This window comes from Carcharhinus amblyrhynchos, chromosome 1, assembly GCF_965287045.1.
Source record: "Carcharhinus amblyrhynchos chromosome 1, sCarAmb.v2.hapA, whole genome shotgun sequence".
NCBI lineage: Eukaryota > Metazoa > Chordata > Chondrichthyes > Carcharhiniformes > Carcharhinidae > Carcharhinus > Carcharhinus amblyrhynchos.
Window position 1 is genome coordinate 35,534,436 of NC_137324.1, and position 18,855 is coordinate 35,553,290.

Here is an 18,855-nt window from a genome sequence, read left to right on the forward strand (position 1 = left end):
TGGGGGCAGATTCAATGCTAGGTTTCAAAATGAATTGGGCAAATACTAGAATAGGAAAAGCTATGGGGAAAAACATGAAAGAATGGGTTTAATTAGAGAGTTCTTTTAAAAAACAAATACAAGTGCAATGGGCCCATGCTCTCTTCCTTTGATTTGATTTATCAGTGTCACATGTATTAGTATACAGTAAAAAGTATTATTTCTTCGTAGGTCCATTCAAAAGTATGATGACACCAGGGAAGAAGCTGTTCTTGAGTCAGTTGGTATGTGACCTCAGACTTTTGTATCTTTTTCCCGATGGAAGAAGGTAGAAGAGAGAACATCCGTGTTGCGTGGGGTCCTTAATTATGCTGGCTGCTTTGCCAAACTGTAGACAGAGTCAACAGATGGGAGGCTGGTTAATGTGATGGGTTGGGCTACATTCATGACCTTTTGTAGTTTCTTGTGGTTTTGAGCAGAGCAGAAGCCATACCAAGCTGTGATACAACCAGAAAGAATGCATATGGTGCATCTGTAAAAGTTGGTGAGAGTCGTAGCTGACATGCCAAATTTCCTTAGTCTTCTGAGAAAGTAGAGGCGTTTGTGGACATTCTTCATTATAATGTCAGCATGGGAGGGATCAAGACAGGTTATTAGTGATCTGGACACCTAAAAACCCAAAGCTCTCCACCCATTCTACTTTCTTCTCATTGTTGTAACAGGGGCATTTTCTCCACCACGCTTCTGAAGTCGATAACAATCCCCTTTGTTTTGTTGACATTGAGGGAAAGAGAATTGTCATCGCACCAGTTCACCAGTTTCTCTGTTTCATTCCTGTACTCTATCACGTCATTGTTTAAAATCTGACCCACTATGGTGGTATTGCAAACTTGAAAATAGAGTTGGAGGGGAATTTGTCCACACAGTCATAGGTGTATTAGGACTATAATAGGGGGCTGAGAACGTAGCCTTGTGGGACATTGGTGTTGAGGACGATCATGGAGGAGGTGTTGTTACCCATGCTTACTGATTGTGCTCTGTGGTTTAGGAAGTTCAGCATCCCGTCGCAGAGGGAGGAGGCGAGGCCCAGGCCACGGAGTTTGGAGCTATTGTCGATAAATAGGAGTCTGACATAGGTTTCTTTGTTATCTAGGTGTCCCAAGGTTGAGTGCAGGGGTAGGGAGATGGCATCTACTGTGGACACTAAGCGAATGTAGTGGATCCAGGCAGTCTGGGAGGCTGGAATTGATTTGTGCCTTGACTAGCCTTTTGAATGATGGGTGTCAGAGCCACCGGCCAATAATCATTGAGGCATGCTGCTTGGCTTTTCTTTGGTACTGGGATGGTGGTAGTCTTCTTGAAGCAGGTTGTTGGAAAGAGAGGTTGAAGATGTCTGTGAATACCTGCACTAACTAATATGCACAGGATCTGAATGCTTATCCGGGTACCCTGCCAGACCAGTTGCTTTCCATGGGTTGGCCATGGAGAAAGCTGTTCCAACATCGACAATGGTGACCTCAGATACAGGTTCATCCAAGGCTTCCAGGTGTTCTTTGCTGTATGATCTTAAAATTTACAGACAGGAGACTCAGTCAGAGGTAACCTTTTTGTCAAAATTGTAAACTTGCATTTCTTTCATACACCAACACGCCACTCACATCTTAATGTTGAGATGCTTCTGTCATTGAGCAGATGAGAGCAGTTATCAACATCTGAAGTTGGAAAATACTCTGCTGAGAACAACATGGAGCCCAGTCTCGGAACTATTTTAATGCAGTATAAAAATTCACAATTACTGTTAATATTTCATCTATCCTCTAGATGTTCTTACTATACACAAATGTTCTTCTGACATTCATTAGTACTTTGAATGAAGACTTTTATTAATGTCAGTTGTAGTGAATGATCTGTACATGTAGGCAAATCCATTATGAAGACTAGCACAAGGTAATATATATATTTCAACAGTAACAAAATTGGCTAATTGGAGATAAATATAATAGGTTTGCAGATGACACCAAGATTGGTGGCATAGTGGATAGTGAAGGAAGTTATCTCCATTTGCAAAAGGATCTTGATCTGACAAATGGCAGATGGAGTTTAATTTAGACAAATGCTAGGTGAAACATTTTGGTAGATTGAACCAGGGCAGGACTTACTCAGTTAATGGTAGGGCACTGGTAAGAGTTACAGAACAAAGCGATCTAGGGGTACATGTTCATAGCTCCTTGAAAGTGGAGTCACAGGTGGACAGAATGGTGAAGAAGGCATTTGGCATTCTTGATTTCATCAGTCAGACATTGAATACAGGAGTTGGGACATCTTGTTGAAGTTGTACAAGATATTGGTCAGGCCACACTTGGAATATTGTGTGCAATTCTGGTCACCTGTTATAGAAAAGTTATTATTAAACTAGAAAGAGTGCAGAAAAGATTTACTAGGATGCTGCTGGGACTTGATGGTTTGAGTTATAAGGAAAGGCTGAAGAGACTGGCACTTTTTTCTCTGGAGTGTAGGAGGCTGAGGGGTGACCTTATAGAGGTCTATAAAATAATGAGGAGCAGAGACGAAGTAGATAGTCAATATCCTTGCCCAAAGGTAGGGGAGTCCAAAACTAAGGGCATAGGTTTAAGGTGAGAGGGGAGAAATGCAAAGGTCTCCAGAGAGACAATTTTTTCACACAGAGGGTGGTGAGTGTCTGGAACAAGCTGTCAGAGGTAATAGTAGAGGTGGGTACAATTTTGTCTTTTAAAAAGCATTTAGACAGTTACATGGGTACAATGGGTATAGTGAGATATGGTCCAAATATGGGCAATTGGGATTAGCTTAGGGGTTTAAAAGAAAAAGGGGGGCATGGACAGGTTGGGCCGAAGGGCCTGCTTCCATGTAAACCTCTATGATTCTATGATTCTATGACTCCATGACTCTACATATAATATAAAACACACAAATAAGGAGCCAGAGTAGGGCATTTATCCCTTTCAGCCTGCTCTGATGTTCAGTAAGATCATGGCTCATCTGACTGTGGCCTCAACTCCGCATTCTCACCTACCTCCAAAAACCCTTGATTCTTGTTAGCCAAGAAAGTATTTATCTCTGCCTTAAAAAATGTAATAACTTTGCCCCCACTATGCTCTGATAAAGACAGATCCAAAATAAAAATAGAAAATGCTGGAAAATCTCAGCAGGTCTGGCAATATCTGTGGAGAGAGAAACAGAGTTAATGTTTTAAATCTGGATGACCCAAAGAAGAGTTGCACAACTTTTCCTCATGAGGTGACCCCACCGTGAACCTTCTCTGAACTGCATCTAATGCCTAAAATCATTTCATTGTCAGAAGTTAACATAGTCCTCCAGATGTGATCTGAATAATGCTGGTACAACTGTAGCAATACGTCCTACTTTTCTACTCCATTCCCCAACAAATAGACCACAAAACTCTATTGCTGTTCCAATCACTTGCTGTACTTGCATACTAACATTTTTTGATTCATGTACCAGGCACACAGATTCCTCTATAGCTCTGAGTTTTGCAATCTCTCTCTATTCAAGTAGTATGCTGCTGTTCTATTCTTCCTGCCAACATGGGCCATTTTACCACATTATATTCCATCTGCCAAATTTTCATTCAAGGAATCTATCTACCCTTTGCAGGCTCCTTATGTCCTACTTTTCCACCCATCTTTATGCCATCAACAAATTTAACAACCATACATTTGGTCCCTTCATCCAAGCCATAAATATAAATTGCAAATAGTTGAAGACCCAGCACTGATCCCTGTGGCAGTTCATTTGTCACATCTTGCCATCCTGAAAAAGACTCGCTTATCCCCACTCTCTGCTTTCTGTTAGCTAACCAGTCCTTTATTCATGCAAATATGTCACTCCCTACACCATGAGTTCTTATATTTTGTAGTAACAGCTTATGTGACACTTTGACAAATGCCTTCTGGAAACCTAACTGTTGTGGAGAAATTTTAAAAGGTGTCTAATTGTGTCTTAAACTAAGACAATTCAAAACTCGCAAGGCAAATATCTCTGTGCAAAGGCGTAACAAATTTATTTTACAAATAAATCATAGAATGAACAAAAGTACAGCCAACTTGAGACTTCCAAAGGGTTAAATAGGTCTGGGAATAGAGTGACAGAACCTCTCTGAAAGATCTGGAATACATAGCCAAATACAGATCAATTGTAGTTTTTTCTAATCAATAATTCTGCCTTTCATTTGCTTAAAATCAATTTCATTTAACTGTCATACATCAATACAAATCTTTGTCAAGTATCACAGCCAACTATATGATAATTAGTAGCACGATGATATCTTATTCGTCCAACCAAACCAGACGCTGTTTCCCTTCTTGGCCCTGACCATTTTTCTATTGTCTGGTAATGGCAGACACTACTGTAATGTCAAAGTGGATGTTCCCACCAGCTCACTGCCAAGTTGAATAGACGTGTGTTCCTGCACCCAGGGACATATCTATCCTTGTGTCTGTGCAGTAAATGGACCAATTCATAAATGTTTCAGGATACATTCCCTTATAGGAATCACCCAATAAGACTGCTACTGACTAACAGGTTTAATGTTATTAAACTAATAACATTTGCCACCATGCCTTTTGGTTATTTTACTTGGCTAAACCAAACATTACTTTCAAAATATCAGTTTATATGCTTTCAAATCATAACTATTTCCTTTGATTGCCTTGCTGCATTTCCATATCCGTAAGTTGTTTGTGTTAGCTTGTCTTAAGAATCATTTAATTCCTTACTGGTCTCTTGTCCTCTAAAAGATTGCATTCAGCTGATCAATCTTATTAACTGGTTAGGAATCCTCTTCTTCACTAACTATATCACATCCACAGGTTACACTTTATCTACCTCACTTGTTACTTCACCAAAGAATACTAATGCATTAGTTATGCATTACTTCCCATTCACAAAACAATGTTGACGCTACCTATTTTATTATGATTCTCTAAACGTATCACTATTACCTCCTTAATAAAGGATTCCAGCATTTCCCAATGACAGATATTAAGCAAACTAGCCTGTTTTTTCCTTCTCCCTCCTTTCTTGATTAGAGGAACTGCAGTTGGTATTTTCCAATCTGGTGAGACTGTGGTCAAGTGGTCAATAGCCTGCAACAAGACCTTCCCATAATCTTGGGAATTTTGGAAAAGTAAAACCAATGCATCTACAGTTTCAGCAGCCACTTCCTTTAAAACCTTACAATGGAAACTTTGTCCTCATAATTCTCTTAGCGCCCTTTCCCTGGTGATTAGAATTGTTTTAAGTTCCTCCCTCCCTTTCATCTCCTGATTCACAGTTATTTATTGGATTTACTTTTATCATCTATGGGGAAAACAGAAACAATGGCCATGATTCTCCCAAAAAGCTCGAAGTGTTGAATTTGCGGGAAAACTGGTGTAAATCACATTTTTTCAGTGCGACTTCAGACTTGAACCTCCCACATTCTGTGCAATGGAGAGGTTACAATCAGGAATAAAAGCTCAGGGGGTGGTGAGGCCTATTCACCCCAGATTCTGACAGTTCCGGGCCTCTGCACATGTGCAGTGGCCCCTATCTGTCAGCCTGCAGTTTGCAGGCCGGCTCGATTGCTGGCCAGCCTGGGACCTTTGCAGTTCCACCCCTCCATTCCCCTCCCCCACAACCTGATCATGGCCCCCACTGATACTCCTGACAGGGTTGGAAATTCTTTTGGGCCTGGAGAATTTAGTCCTGTGCCCGATATTCATATTAACAGCAGATTAAAACAGAAGTAAATTACTTACCTGGTGTTCCTGCTGGTTTCCAGCATGGCTCAGACAGTGTTGGATATCCAGCACTGGGAGATGTGCGTGCAGCAGGAACGTATGCGCGAATCCTGCAAATCAGCTGACACACAATTCCCCCGGCCCACCACGCTAAAAAAATTAGTGCAGCAGGATGGGAGAATCGCCCCCAATATATTTGTTCAATTCATCTGCCATTGCCTTATTTTCCATTATTAATTACCCAGATTCATTTTCTAGAGGGCCAACACTCACATTACATTTTCCTTTCCTTTTTACTTCCCTCTACAACCTCTTAGGATGGCATTCTTCCATCTGAGGACTGTGTCCCACAGTAAGTGGGATATGGAATATTTCCCCTGTGAAAACCGCTGTGAAAAAGACCAGGGTCTCATTAGTTATACAACTGGGTGATCTGCGCCGTATTCCCACCATAGTGGGCACAAGCAGAAGGTGCCATGGTAAAGTTACGCTGGCATAAAACCAAATTCTACACCCTCTCCTCCCCCTACTACCACCACACCACTTCCACCACGGGGGGGCTTAGGAGAACTCTGCCCTCATTCCCTATTTCTATAATTCTGGCTAGCTTTCTCTCATGCACTAATTTCTCCTCACTCTTAATGTTTTAATCATGTTTTTCTGTTCATTATATGATTTGCCAATTGTGCAGCAGCCCCCTTTAAGGTGATTCTCTTCCTTTCCTTCCACCTTCATCCTCTCTTAAACCCAAATATCCCCCATTTTTCCTTCACAACCCCCCCCTTCCTTTGTCCTTGGTGCTCCCAAATACTCCTGGGCCACGACCTCAGGGTTGCCTGTTTCAGAGATCAGAGATCTTTGGTTCTTCACTTGCGCTGCAGTCTTGGCAGCACTGACATTTTCCTGGTACGACCGAGACTGATAGAGCTGCTGGCCAATCCAATTCCTGCCCTATGAGGGGTAGAAATTCCACTCGGCCCTGGTTAAAGTGCTTTATTGCTGCAGGACAGCTCAGCGTGGACTCAGTTGACTTCACACCAGCATGGTATCTGATGGAGGAGTTGGGGGGGTGGGCAAGAGTGGAGAGGCCGGGGATGAGGGGTGGGGAGTGGCTTCCACCACCCCCACTCAGAAAGAAGCAGCTTCATGACACCATGAAAAATTGAAAGCCTGGTCAAACTTTTCAGTACCACAGTCACCGAAAAGAATGCTAACTTTATGACATGTAGTCACTTAGTGACACCTAGGTTGGCAGGCAGATTGTGCACATGTCCATCATTTTGGGCTGCACAGTGGCACAGTGGTGGGCATTGCTGCCTCATAGCTCCAGGGACCCAGGTTTGATTCCTGGCTTGGGTAACTGTCCGTGTGGAGTTTGCATATTCCCCCCGTGTCTGTGTGGGTTTCCTCTGGGTGCTCTGGTTTCCTCCCAAAGATGTGCTGGTTAAGCGCATTGGCCATGTTACATTCTCCCTCAGTATACCCGAACAGGCGCCAAAGTGTGGTGACTAGGGGATTTTCACAGTATCTTCATTACAGTATGAATGTAAGCCTACTTGTGACTAATAAATAACATACATCAAAATTTGTATAAACTCCTACTATCTCAAAACTATTTTGCTTCTTGTATGATCAAATGCCACATTGAGGATGTGATCCTGACTAAGCTTCGCTGGTGAAGCACAAGCGATGAAGGCACGATTCCTCTGACATGCACAGAGGTCATGCTAATAATTAAAATGAAACATCACATAGATGATAGACTAGTGTTTTGACACAATGTGATTTATGCACAGTGCTCTAAATGTCCCTCAAGGTGACAACTCACAAACAAGGTTTCTCTATCCGTGTTTGCGAAACCTACTTCCAATGTAAGCAGATCTTCCTCTGATCATGCTTCGGTTCCTTATTGACATTACAAGGGGCCACGGGCTTAGGGTGAGGGGGGCGAGGTATAATTCGGATGTTAGAGGGAGGTTTTTCACACAGAGGGTTGTGGGGGTACGGAATGCAGTATCAAGTAAGGTGGTGGAGGCAGGCACGCTGGAGTTGTTTAAGGGATACTTAGATAGGCACATGAGCGGAATAGAGGTGGAGGGATATAGGAGACTGTTTTAAATAAGGATCAAGAGCCTTGGGATGTCCCTGGGAATCTATTGATTCCTATGGACCTTCCAACATATTTTCTGGCTCACTTGTTTTACTTTTGAGCTTCTGGGGATTCCCTTGAATGTTTGCATAAGATGTGCATGTTATTGATGTTTTTCTCTTTTAATCCACAGGTGCTTCAGTCCACCTTATTGTCCAACAAGAGGCATACATGCAATGGGTCGTGCGAGAGCTGCTCTTGGATGTTTCAAGAGTAGCCTAGTGCTTCACGTCGTTAGTGTATGCTTAAACTGGACCAGCTGATGGGCAACACGACAGCTCAGTGACTATCACTGTTTGCTGTGCAGATACATGGATTTGGGCCAGTGTCTGTGGGAGTTTGTGCATTCTCCCTGTGCTTGCGTGGGTTTTCTCCGGGTGCTCAGGTTTCCTCCCACACCCCAAAGATGTGCTGTTAGGCAGATTGGTGGAACAAATTGTCCCTAAATTAGTCTCCCCTCAATCTTGTTTCCAATGTGGAGTGCCATAAGCGTAGACAAGGGTCATGGGTGGAAGAGGGGACTCACAATGTTGAAATGGCGGTGCAGGCACGTTGGGCCAAAGGGCCTGTTTCCCGTGCTGTGTTGTTCTTTGTTCTCTTTGTTCTTTATTCTTCCTGAGAACAATTAAATTCCCAAAGAAATATTCCCCCTGTCTATTTGAGAATCGAGCTCTATTCTCCAGTAACATGTGAAAAATATAAATTATACCAGAATAAAAACTAAACATAGCATAGTCAAAAAGCTTAAATTGTACTATATGCAGCAAAAGCAAACAGAAGACTTCAAAACATGTTAATAAAAATGGTGCAGACGCTGGAAATCTGAAATAAAAACAGAAAATGCTGGATAAACTCAACAGGTCTGATGCTATCTATAGAGTGAGAAATAGAGTTAACACTTTGTGTCCATATGATTTCGCTTCAGGCCTTTGACATGAAACATGAACTCTGTTTCTCTTCAGAGAGGTTGCCAGGCCTGCTGAGTTTAGCCAGCATTTCCCATCAAAATGTCTTGAACTCTCTTCCAATGCAACTAAACATACCTTTAAGGGAAATATTGAAAATGAGCTACCAGATACAGTTGTGAAGGGAGAAAGAATGGCTACAACAATGATTTAATAACAATAATGGCAATAGTGGCTTTAAAATGGCTATTCTGGCTTGGAGCTAAGCATGCTGGGATTTTTGGTCAACTTACAGATTAAGACCAGATGCAGGTCGTAAAGATGCTCTGTTCTGGGAGCTGTGATCTGAATCTTCCTGTGTTGGTCAAATCAGGGAAGTTGTTTACATTGACCCAGACATTGTGTCTCCAATTTATGGCTGCTATGTGTGGAGTATACTGTCTGAACTAAGTGTAATGGTTTTGTGCAAAAGTAATTTCACTGGATGTTCGAGCTATGTGATCAGTTTCTGTTACACAGTTGGCTGGATGATAGAGAATCTACAGGAAGCGAGGGGAGAATTTTGGATAAAAAGACATATTTAGCCTTTGTTTGACAGCAATAACTCAAAGAGATAAACCTTCGCAAGAAGAAGACCTTGTACCCTGAAGGATACTTCAGAGAAGAAGAAGATAGGTTGTCCATCGAGGATATTTCTTGGCCAAGGTTTTCCTAACTCGGTAATATCTATTCTCAGTTAAATAGTTAAAGTTGATGTTCAGTTAAAGTTAAAGTGCAGTTTAAGAATTAAAGTTCAGTTGAAAGTTGATGTTCAGTTTGAGTTAAAGTTTAGTAAAGAGTTAATGAGTTGCAACTGTTTATGTTTGAGTGGGTACTAGATGTGTTAAATAAAGAAATAATTGAATCATTGTCCTTCTTTGTCTCATTAAACTGGAATGCTCAAAAGGTGTTTAACTTAAAGATGTATAACAACAAGCCTAGTTTGATGAATTTGCATTCTGAATGAAACATGAAAAACAGAGGAAGAGAACCTTATTCCATCTGCATATTTTCAAATCTTCAATGAGGCCTGCATGCTGCTTTGGAACATCAGTGTCGACCAGTCAGGAAACATGCCCCGGAACATTTTCAGATGAACCATTTGTTCCCATTCTTAAAGTTCCTTTACATTTGGTGAAGTAATGGAAATAATCTTCTGACATTGTATTATTAGCCAGTAGCATTGTCTACTGCTACCACACAAGGGGAGTGAAGGGGAAGCCAATTGGGGAGGCCTTTGCATGGGGGTGGGGGGTGGGTTGGTTAGCTGTGTTACCTACCACGGTTTGCCTAGTGGTTTGCACACATGGAGTGGCCCCTGCTCACCACTGGTTGAATATCAGTGGCAGTAGGATGAATTCCCTAGATGGTGTTTTAGGAGACTCAATTGGTTCTAGTCAAGTGGGCCTTTCTCAAACCTTCCTTTCCTGGACTTAATTTGCCCAATTATATACCCCCCTGCCTCCCAGCCAGTCTCTAGGGAGCAATAAATTACACTGATATTTCTGAAATTAACATCGTGCCAAGACATTCTGTCATTGGATTGGGATAGTAAGTAACCAGTACTTTATTCTTTCATGGGACATGTGTGGCACTGGCTGGGCCAGCATTTATTGCCCATTCTTCGTTGCCCTTGAACTGAGTGGCTTGATAGGCAATTGAGAGTCAACCACATTGCTGTGGCTCTAGAGTTACATGCAGGCCAGACCAAGCAAGAATGGCAGATTTCCTTCCCTAAAGGACATTAATGAACCAGATGGGATTTTTTGCCAATCAACAATGGCTTCATGACCATCAGTGGATTCTTAATTCCCGATTTATTTTTATTGAATTCAAATTCTACCATCTGCCGTGGTGGGATTTGAACCAGGTCCCCAGAACGTCGGCTGAGTTTCTGGATTAATAGTCTAGTCATAATACCATTGGGCCATAGCCTCCCCTATATTTGAACCTTACTTTCATCAATGATAGGAAAGCTTTTGATAGGAAAGGGGATTAAGGGTTATGGGGAGAGGGCGGGAAAGTGGAACTGAGCAGCGACAGATCAGCCATGATCTTATTGAATGGCGGGGCAGGCTCGAAGGGCTGGATGGCCTACTCCTGCTCCTATTTCTTATGTTCTTATTTCTTATGTTCAATGCAAGGGTGGGCTTTTCCAGCCCTTTCCATCGCTGGGACCTTCTGATCCTGCCAAAAGCCACCTCCTGTGCTGAGTTCCTTGGCAGCAGGGCAGGAGGGCCGTACAAAACATCACAGACCTCAGTGGGACTGGAAGATTCTACTGGTGGTCAATGGCGAGCTGTCTCCACTGCTATAAAACATACTGTGGGGGCCAGAAAATCCCAGCCAAAGAGTTGTTTTGAAAAGTAAATAGTCTAAAGTCACAAATTATTGCAGATTGTAGTTTATAATAGCATTGATGTCATATATCGGGGCATTAGTTCAGTTGGACAGCATGTTTGATGCAGACTTGAAGGGCCGAATGGCCTGTTCTGGTGCTGTAATTGTTTTTGTTCTTTGTTCATATTTACAATTGTACCAGCAAACATTGAATCATGTTCTGAATCAATTAGAAAGTAATACTTTTAGTAATTTTAATGGCAGATGCTAACTTGATTTTATGCCATATTAAAACAGACAGATGAAGATAATTTGGACAAAGTACATATCAATTACTAAATTATACCTTAGATATAAATGGAATACAAGCAGTTTTTCATACAAATGAAATGCATCATCCACGACTTTCCGCCTTCGTCCAGTTGAAGCAGGAAGTTACTTCAGAGTTAGGTGAATCCACACTTTGCCTCTTATCCACTAATTCCAAAGGACCTGTCCAGGTGGGTTAAATAGGTCAAGGCTGAGAACTCAGTACAACACAATATTCCTTTATCTGTTAAATGTATCACACATAGCGTACAATCATCAGTCTCCTGCTTCCTTCAATTTTAATCAATTCCCACATCCCCTTCATGCTTCTTGACGTTGAAGAGCACTCACGGTGATGATCATCCAAGGGAGTCAATGATCAACCCCAATTAACCATTATCCTTGCAAGTTATACCCTCTGTCCATGAAGATTCACTCATTATCTCCTCTTGACTTCAATTAGCATTACTTTTGCTGAATCCTGTACTATCAACATTCTTGGGGTTGTCATTGATTAGAAATTAAACTCGACCAGCTCGCAAGAGCAGGTCAGAGGCAAAGAATTCTATACCAAGTAACTCACCTCCTGACGCTCCAAAGGCTGTTAATCGCCTACAAGGTACAAGTCAGTGGTGTGACAGAATATTCTCCACTGGCCTGGGGGAGTGTAGCTCAAGAAGTTTCATAGTATCCATTAATTTGGCATGCCATTCATGACTGTAAACATTCACTCAATTCACTCTCTCTGCCATAGTGGCGGCAGTGTGTACTATCTGCAAGATGAGCTGCACCACTTCACCACTGTACCTTCCAGACCTGTGACCTCTACCACATAGAAGGTCAAGGGCAGCAGATGGATGGGGAAATTATCACCTACAAGTTCCCCTCCAAACCACACACTATCCTGAATCAGAACTATATCGCTACTCCTTCACTGTCACTCAATCAAAAGCCTGGAACCCCCTTCCTAACAGCACAATGAGTATGCCTAAACCACATGAAGTGCAGGAACTTAAGAAGATAGCTCACCAACACCTTCTTAAAGGCAATTAGGAATGGGCAATAAATGCTTGCCTAGACAGGGACACCCACAATCCGTGAACAAATAAAAAAAAGCAAACATCGTTTCCATGGCAATGATACATGCGCCCCTGTTTTTGCTGTAGCATCTTAAAACTTGCACCATTTCTACGTCATTGGTTAGTGAATAATCCATTAAAATTCTGATCTTATCAGCATCCTCAGGTTAGTGAGTGAATTCTACTCACTGAAGCACTTTCGGAAGTCACAGCTGTGATTCTCCCATTATGACCCACATCTTTACTGTCAGGTCGTGGTGGGAGACGTGCATCTCCAGGTTGAACAGGGATTTCCGCATGTGCCCGGAATGCATGCACATCTCTCAGAGCTGGCGAACAGTCTCCGGCCAGACCACACTGGAAACCGGTGGGAAGGCAGGTAAGGCATTTAAATCTTTTTTTGCATGTATTTGAAATATGCATATTAGTTAATTATCATGACCTGAAAGGTCCCGATTGAATCTCCCACCCCACCAGGAATCTTTCATTCTGGCGGGGTTCAGACTAGCTCCCCCAACTTTCGGAGAACTAGCAGGAGACCCTACTGGAATGAAGGGGGACAATTAGAGCTCCTGCGACTGGGCACCCTAACAGTGCCAGCCTGTTCCCCCTACCACTGCCCAAGGGGCAAAGCGCCTTGGCACTGCGCACCAGGCATCAGGCAGTGCCAAGGGGGCAGGTCCAATTATGGGCAGGGCCTGGGGTGATCTGAAGATCTGTCTGGGATGGAGGGAGGGCAGCAATTGGGGTGGGCTTATGGGGGTAGGTGGTGGTCTGCAGGGGGGACAGGGCCTGCCTCTGGGAGAGGGGTCTGACCCGCATGGATGGTCAGCACGGGAGGGGTCCACTGGGGTGAGGGGTGGGGGACCGCCACTGCTGGGGGATGTATGGGCTTGCATCGGGGTGTTCTGGGGTGGGGGGGTTGGTTAGGACTGGCCCAGGAATTGTTGTGGGGGCCATGATCGGGCCGTGGGAGAGGCTGGATTGGCAGCACTACCAGGGTCTTGAGCTGGCCAGCAAACGGGGAGTCTGACAGATCAGGACCACTGTGCACGCACAGAGTTCCAGAACTGTCAACTCTGGCATGAATAGACCCTGCCCCCCGGGGATTTTAATGATATTCACGACTGGGACCTCTGCAGTGCACAGAGTGTGGAGATTCAGGTGAGAAGTTGAACTGACAATACAGTTGGGATTTAGAATAGTTCCCCTACCAATGCAGCACTTTTGGGAGAATGCAAAGGATGTGGTTGCTGACCCAGAAGCAATGGGACATCAGTTAGCTTGTAAGTCCATGCTCGTTACATCTTGGTTATAGGAACTTAATTGGCAAGACATTCACTTGAATCTGGACAAACACATAACCATTGCATGGTCTGACTGCATCAGCTATCCCTTGTTAACATATTCATGAAGTTACTTAAGCATGCCTGTGGCTCTGTGAATAATTTCACTTCAATTTCCAGCTTGTCTTTGAAGGTTCAGTTAAAAGCCTCATTGGTTCCTCGGATACAAAAACATAGTTTATTTCTGATGATTGTTACAAACTGTGCTTGCAGCACTGTCACGTTAATGTCAGCTCCCTTTAAGTTAAATGTGTCCTTGTTGAAAGACTGGCCACTGTTTGCAGATTATTTCTATTACCCATAAAAGTGATGGGTGACAAACATTGAGATTCTTAAGTTAATGGTATTCAAAATTATAGTGTACAGAAATACATCAGTCAACACATTTGCCTTAATTGGCATCATAACAATACAGATTATCTGTGTTGGTGCTGGCTCTAGTATGATTGTAACTGGATGAGTGCAGCTCCAACACTTGTCAAGAAGGTCAACACCATTCACCACAAATGCACAGTGGCAAGTCTAAAAGATCTACAAGATGCACTGCAGCAAGTCACCAAGATCTATTAACAACACCTTCCAAATCCGTGACACTGCTACTTGGAAGAACAAGGGCACACTACCTGACTTGGAATTATATCGCTGTTCTTTCACTGTCACCTGGTCAAAGTCCTGCCACTCCTTTCCCACCGCACCATGGGTGTATCTACAACACATGGAATGCAGTGGTTTAGGAAAATGGCTCACCACCACCTTCACAAGGGCAATTAGGAATTGGCGAGAAATGCTGACTGTTGACAGGGGTGTTCTTTTGAGGCTATGTATTGCTAGACTCACCACCACCTTCATGAGGGCAATTAGGAATTGGTGAGAAATGCTCACTGTTGACAGGGTGTTCTTTTGAGGCTATGTATTGTTAAACATAAACCAAATACAGAGACTCATAAAACTGAGTGTACTGATTTTAAGAAGTGACTTTATTAACCTAATGATCGAATGGAAGGATGATGTGAAGTAGTCCAGCACTCCAGGTAGAGAATGTGGGCAGCCCAATATCACTCTGAAAAACAATGCCTCCATGAGGGCAATTATACAATTTCAAAATCATATTTCTCACACTTCCGGTAGGCATTATCCAATAAACACTAATACAAATCAGTCAATAATCGTCACTGTCATCAACTCCAGCCAATAACAATTTACATCCTAACCTCATGGGATCTTACTTGTACTTATTTTTGGATGTTATCTTCCTCGGTTGCCCAGCAACACAAGACGCTGGACAGTGAAATGAAAGAATGATTCCCACGGACTCAAACCCACACGACACTCATCCAACCCTAAAAAAATCCTTATATCTGCCTTGCACCTGTGTTATCAATTTTAGGCTGTAGAGTTATATTCATCAAACTGGCATTGGTAGCCATTTTGTTCCCAACAACTGCTGTAAAGTGGCTGCCTTCAGTAGAACCATTGTCCAACAGAATGCAGGCCCTGTCTATAATCTCATCCCAACAAGCCCTGCTGTATCTTATTGTTGGCTGAAGTTTTACGCAATGTATTCCAAAGGCAAATTGCATCCATTTTATAAATTCAAAATGTATGTTTTTAAAGTTTAAATACTTGTTATTCAGTTAGAGCTGTCTTTTATAGCGACAGCCCTTGTCAGCGCTCTCTCTAATCTAAAATCATTCACTCTTTCACTAGGGGAATTTCACAGTAACTTCACTGCAGTGTTAATGCAAGCCTTACTTGTGACTAACAAATAAACTTTACTTAAGTCACTATTGTATTCGTGTTCTTAAACCCATGGTTACATGTTTTATTAGCCCTCAACTTTAAGCCCCCTAGATCACTGGCCTAACTATAGATGCCCATGCCCCACGAAAAATACTTTAAAATTGTCCAAACCCCTGTAGTAAATCATCTCAATTCTGTCCATTGAGCAGACTTTCCAGTGGAAGTCAAGATAGTTGGCTGCCTGCATCCTTCAACAGGAGGCTCTATCTGTTTCATTGTCATGACCCAATGACCCACGACTGAACTACATGACCCAGCTGAGCATTTTACCTCACCTTCCCCTGACTAGATCAGCTGAATATTTCGTTCATAGAATCATAGAAATGCTACAGTGCAGAAAGAGGCCATCTGGCCCATCAAGTCTGCACCAACCACAATCCCACCCAGGCCCTACCCCTATATCCCTACACAATTACCCACTAATCCCCCTAACCTACGCATCTCAGGACACTAAGGGGTAATTTTAGCACAACCAATCTGCCTAAACTGCACATGTTTGGACTGTGAGAGGAAACCGGAGCACCTGGAGGAAACCCACGCAGACACGAGGAGAATGTGCAAACTCCACACAGACAGTGACCCAAGCCCGGAATCGAACCCAGATCCCTGGAGCTGTGAAGCAGCAGTGCTAGCCACTGTGCTACCGTGCCACCCACGGTGCCTCTGGGTTGCCCAGAGGCTGACACAGCCAGGAAATGATAACTCTGGCAAAACAGGGAGTGTTATGGGTGGCAGGATCCAGGATGACAGCTGCCTGTGGAGACCAGAGGGGAACACCTGCTCCTTCTGGCCCAGACTAGTTATTTTAGGCTTTGCCTTTTATGTGGCCTTTTTATTTAACCTGTGCGCTTGCTGAGTGTCTGCTGTGGCTAAATTGATAGCACTCTTGCCTCTGTTCAACATGGGCCTGAGTTCAGGTCCCTCTCCAGGTCTTAAGTGAAGGGCTGCCAATCTAGTGCTCTGAGGGGGTGCTGTGTTCTCTTTCAGATCAGACATTGGCCTGGATTTTCACCGTGTCAGGCTGATTTGCGAGGTCTTTAAAAATAATGAGCGGGTCCCAATTCCAGGGTTCCAGACCCCATTCTTGTCTTGCCTAATTTTTGGGAGTGCCTTTAACGTTTACATGCTGGTTCCTGTGAATATCTTGTATCCAGCACTCCTGATCTGGCCAAATCCAATGCAAAAGTAAGCATGACATGGTCTGAGAGTTTCAAGGAATCATAGAAACATAGTAAATAGGAGCACAAGTAGGCCATTCGACCCATCGAGTCTACTCCACCATTCTGTATGATCAAGGCTGATTCCTTCTCTAAACACAGTATGAGAGGGGGCAAAACCTGACCTCCTTTTGGGAAATAAAGAAGAGCAGGTGGCAGAAGTGTTAGAGAGGGATCACTTTGGGACCAGTGACCATAATTCTATTAGTTATATGATAGCTATGGAGAATGATAGGTCTGGCCCAAAAGTTCAAATTCTTAATTGGAACAAGGCCAATTTTTGATGTTATTAGACAAATCTCACAAAAAAGCTTCTCAGTGCTGAATTGGTGGGGAAACTGGTATAATTAACAATTGTTTTTTCAGCGGGAGTTCCGACTCTGTGCATTGCAGAGGTCACAATCACAAATCTGATTAAAAGCTTGTGGGGGCAGAGCCTATTCACACCAGAGTTTGACAGTTCTGGAACTCTGCACATGCGCAGTGGTCCAGATCTGCCAGCCTCCCATTTGCTGGCCAGCTTGATCGCTGACCAACCTGGGACCCCTGCATTCCTGCCCCTCCAATCCCTCTCTGGGGTGATCGCGGCCTACAAGGACCATTCCCAGGCCAGCCCTGACCTCCCCTTCTCCTAGAGTGCCTCGATCTCCAGCAACATCCCTCCCCAAGAAGTGACAATTCCCCCTCCAACCCCCCACCTCAGCCAGACAGACCCCCCCCACCCTCCCCCCACCAAACCACACCCCCCCCCCCCCACTTCCTCCCATGGTAGGCAGGCCACATGGGAGGCAGATCTCCCCCAGAGGAGACAGATTCTCACGGCAGACCACTACCCTTCTCCAGCCCTGACCAATCATGGCAAAGGCACCCCCTTAACACCCCCCCACCCCGATCACCCCTCCGCCCCACCCACGAAAGGCTCCAATCCCTTGACAAGGGACACTGCCCGATGCCTGGTGGCCAGTGCCAAGGTGTCCCCTGGGCATGGGCTCTTTGCCCCTTGAGTGGTGCCAGGAGGCACAGGCTGGCACTTCTAGGGTGCTCATGCCCAGGAGCCACCCCGCCCGCCACCTGATCCCTAGGGGCTTTGATTGCTCCCCCTTCACTCCAGCAGGGTCTCCCGCTAGTTTCCCGAAAGTGGGGAGCTACTCTAAACCCCACCGGAGTGAAATTGTACTGGCGGGGTGAGAGATGCTATTGGGCCCAGAGAATTCCGGGCCCAATAATCACACTTAAATAACATTAAAAATAGATTAAAATTACTTCCCTGGTCTTCCCACCCGTTTCCTGCGTGGTCCTGATCGTGCCTGCTTTCCGGCAGTAGCAGACGAGCATATGTCGGGAATGCACGCACGGATCCCACAATTCGGCACATCTGTGCAAACATCAACCCGATCCACCAAAAAATTTGAGGGTCGGAATGGGAGAATTGCCCCCAAGAACTTTCAAAAGTTGGTTTGGGGAATCTGTTAGCAGGCAAAGGGACATTTGCTAAGTGGAAGGCTTTCAGAAGTGCGTTAATCAGGGTTCAAGGTAAGCACATCCCTCTTAGAGTGAAGGGCAAGGCTGGTCAAAGTAAGGAACCCTGGGTTACTCGGGATATTGAGGTCCTGGTCAAGAAGAAGAAGGAAGCACATGATATGGCAGCTGGGGTCAAATGAATCCCTTGATGGGTGTCAAAGTGGAGTTTAGAAAGAAATCAGGAGGGCATAAAGGGGACATGAGATTGTTTTGGCAAAAAGGCAAAGGAGAATCCAAAGAGCTTCTGCTCATACATAAAGGGTAAAAGAGTAACTAGGGAGAGAATAGGGCCTCTTAAAGATCACAAGGTAATCTAGTTGCAGATCCACAAGCGATGGGTGAGATCCTAAATAAATATTTCTCATCAGTACTTACTGTTGAGAAAAGGATG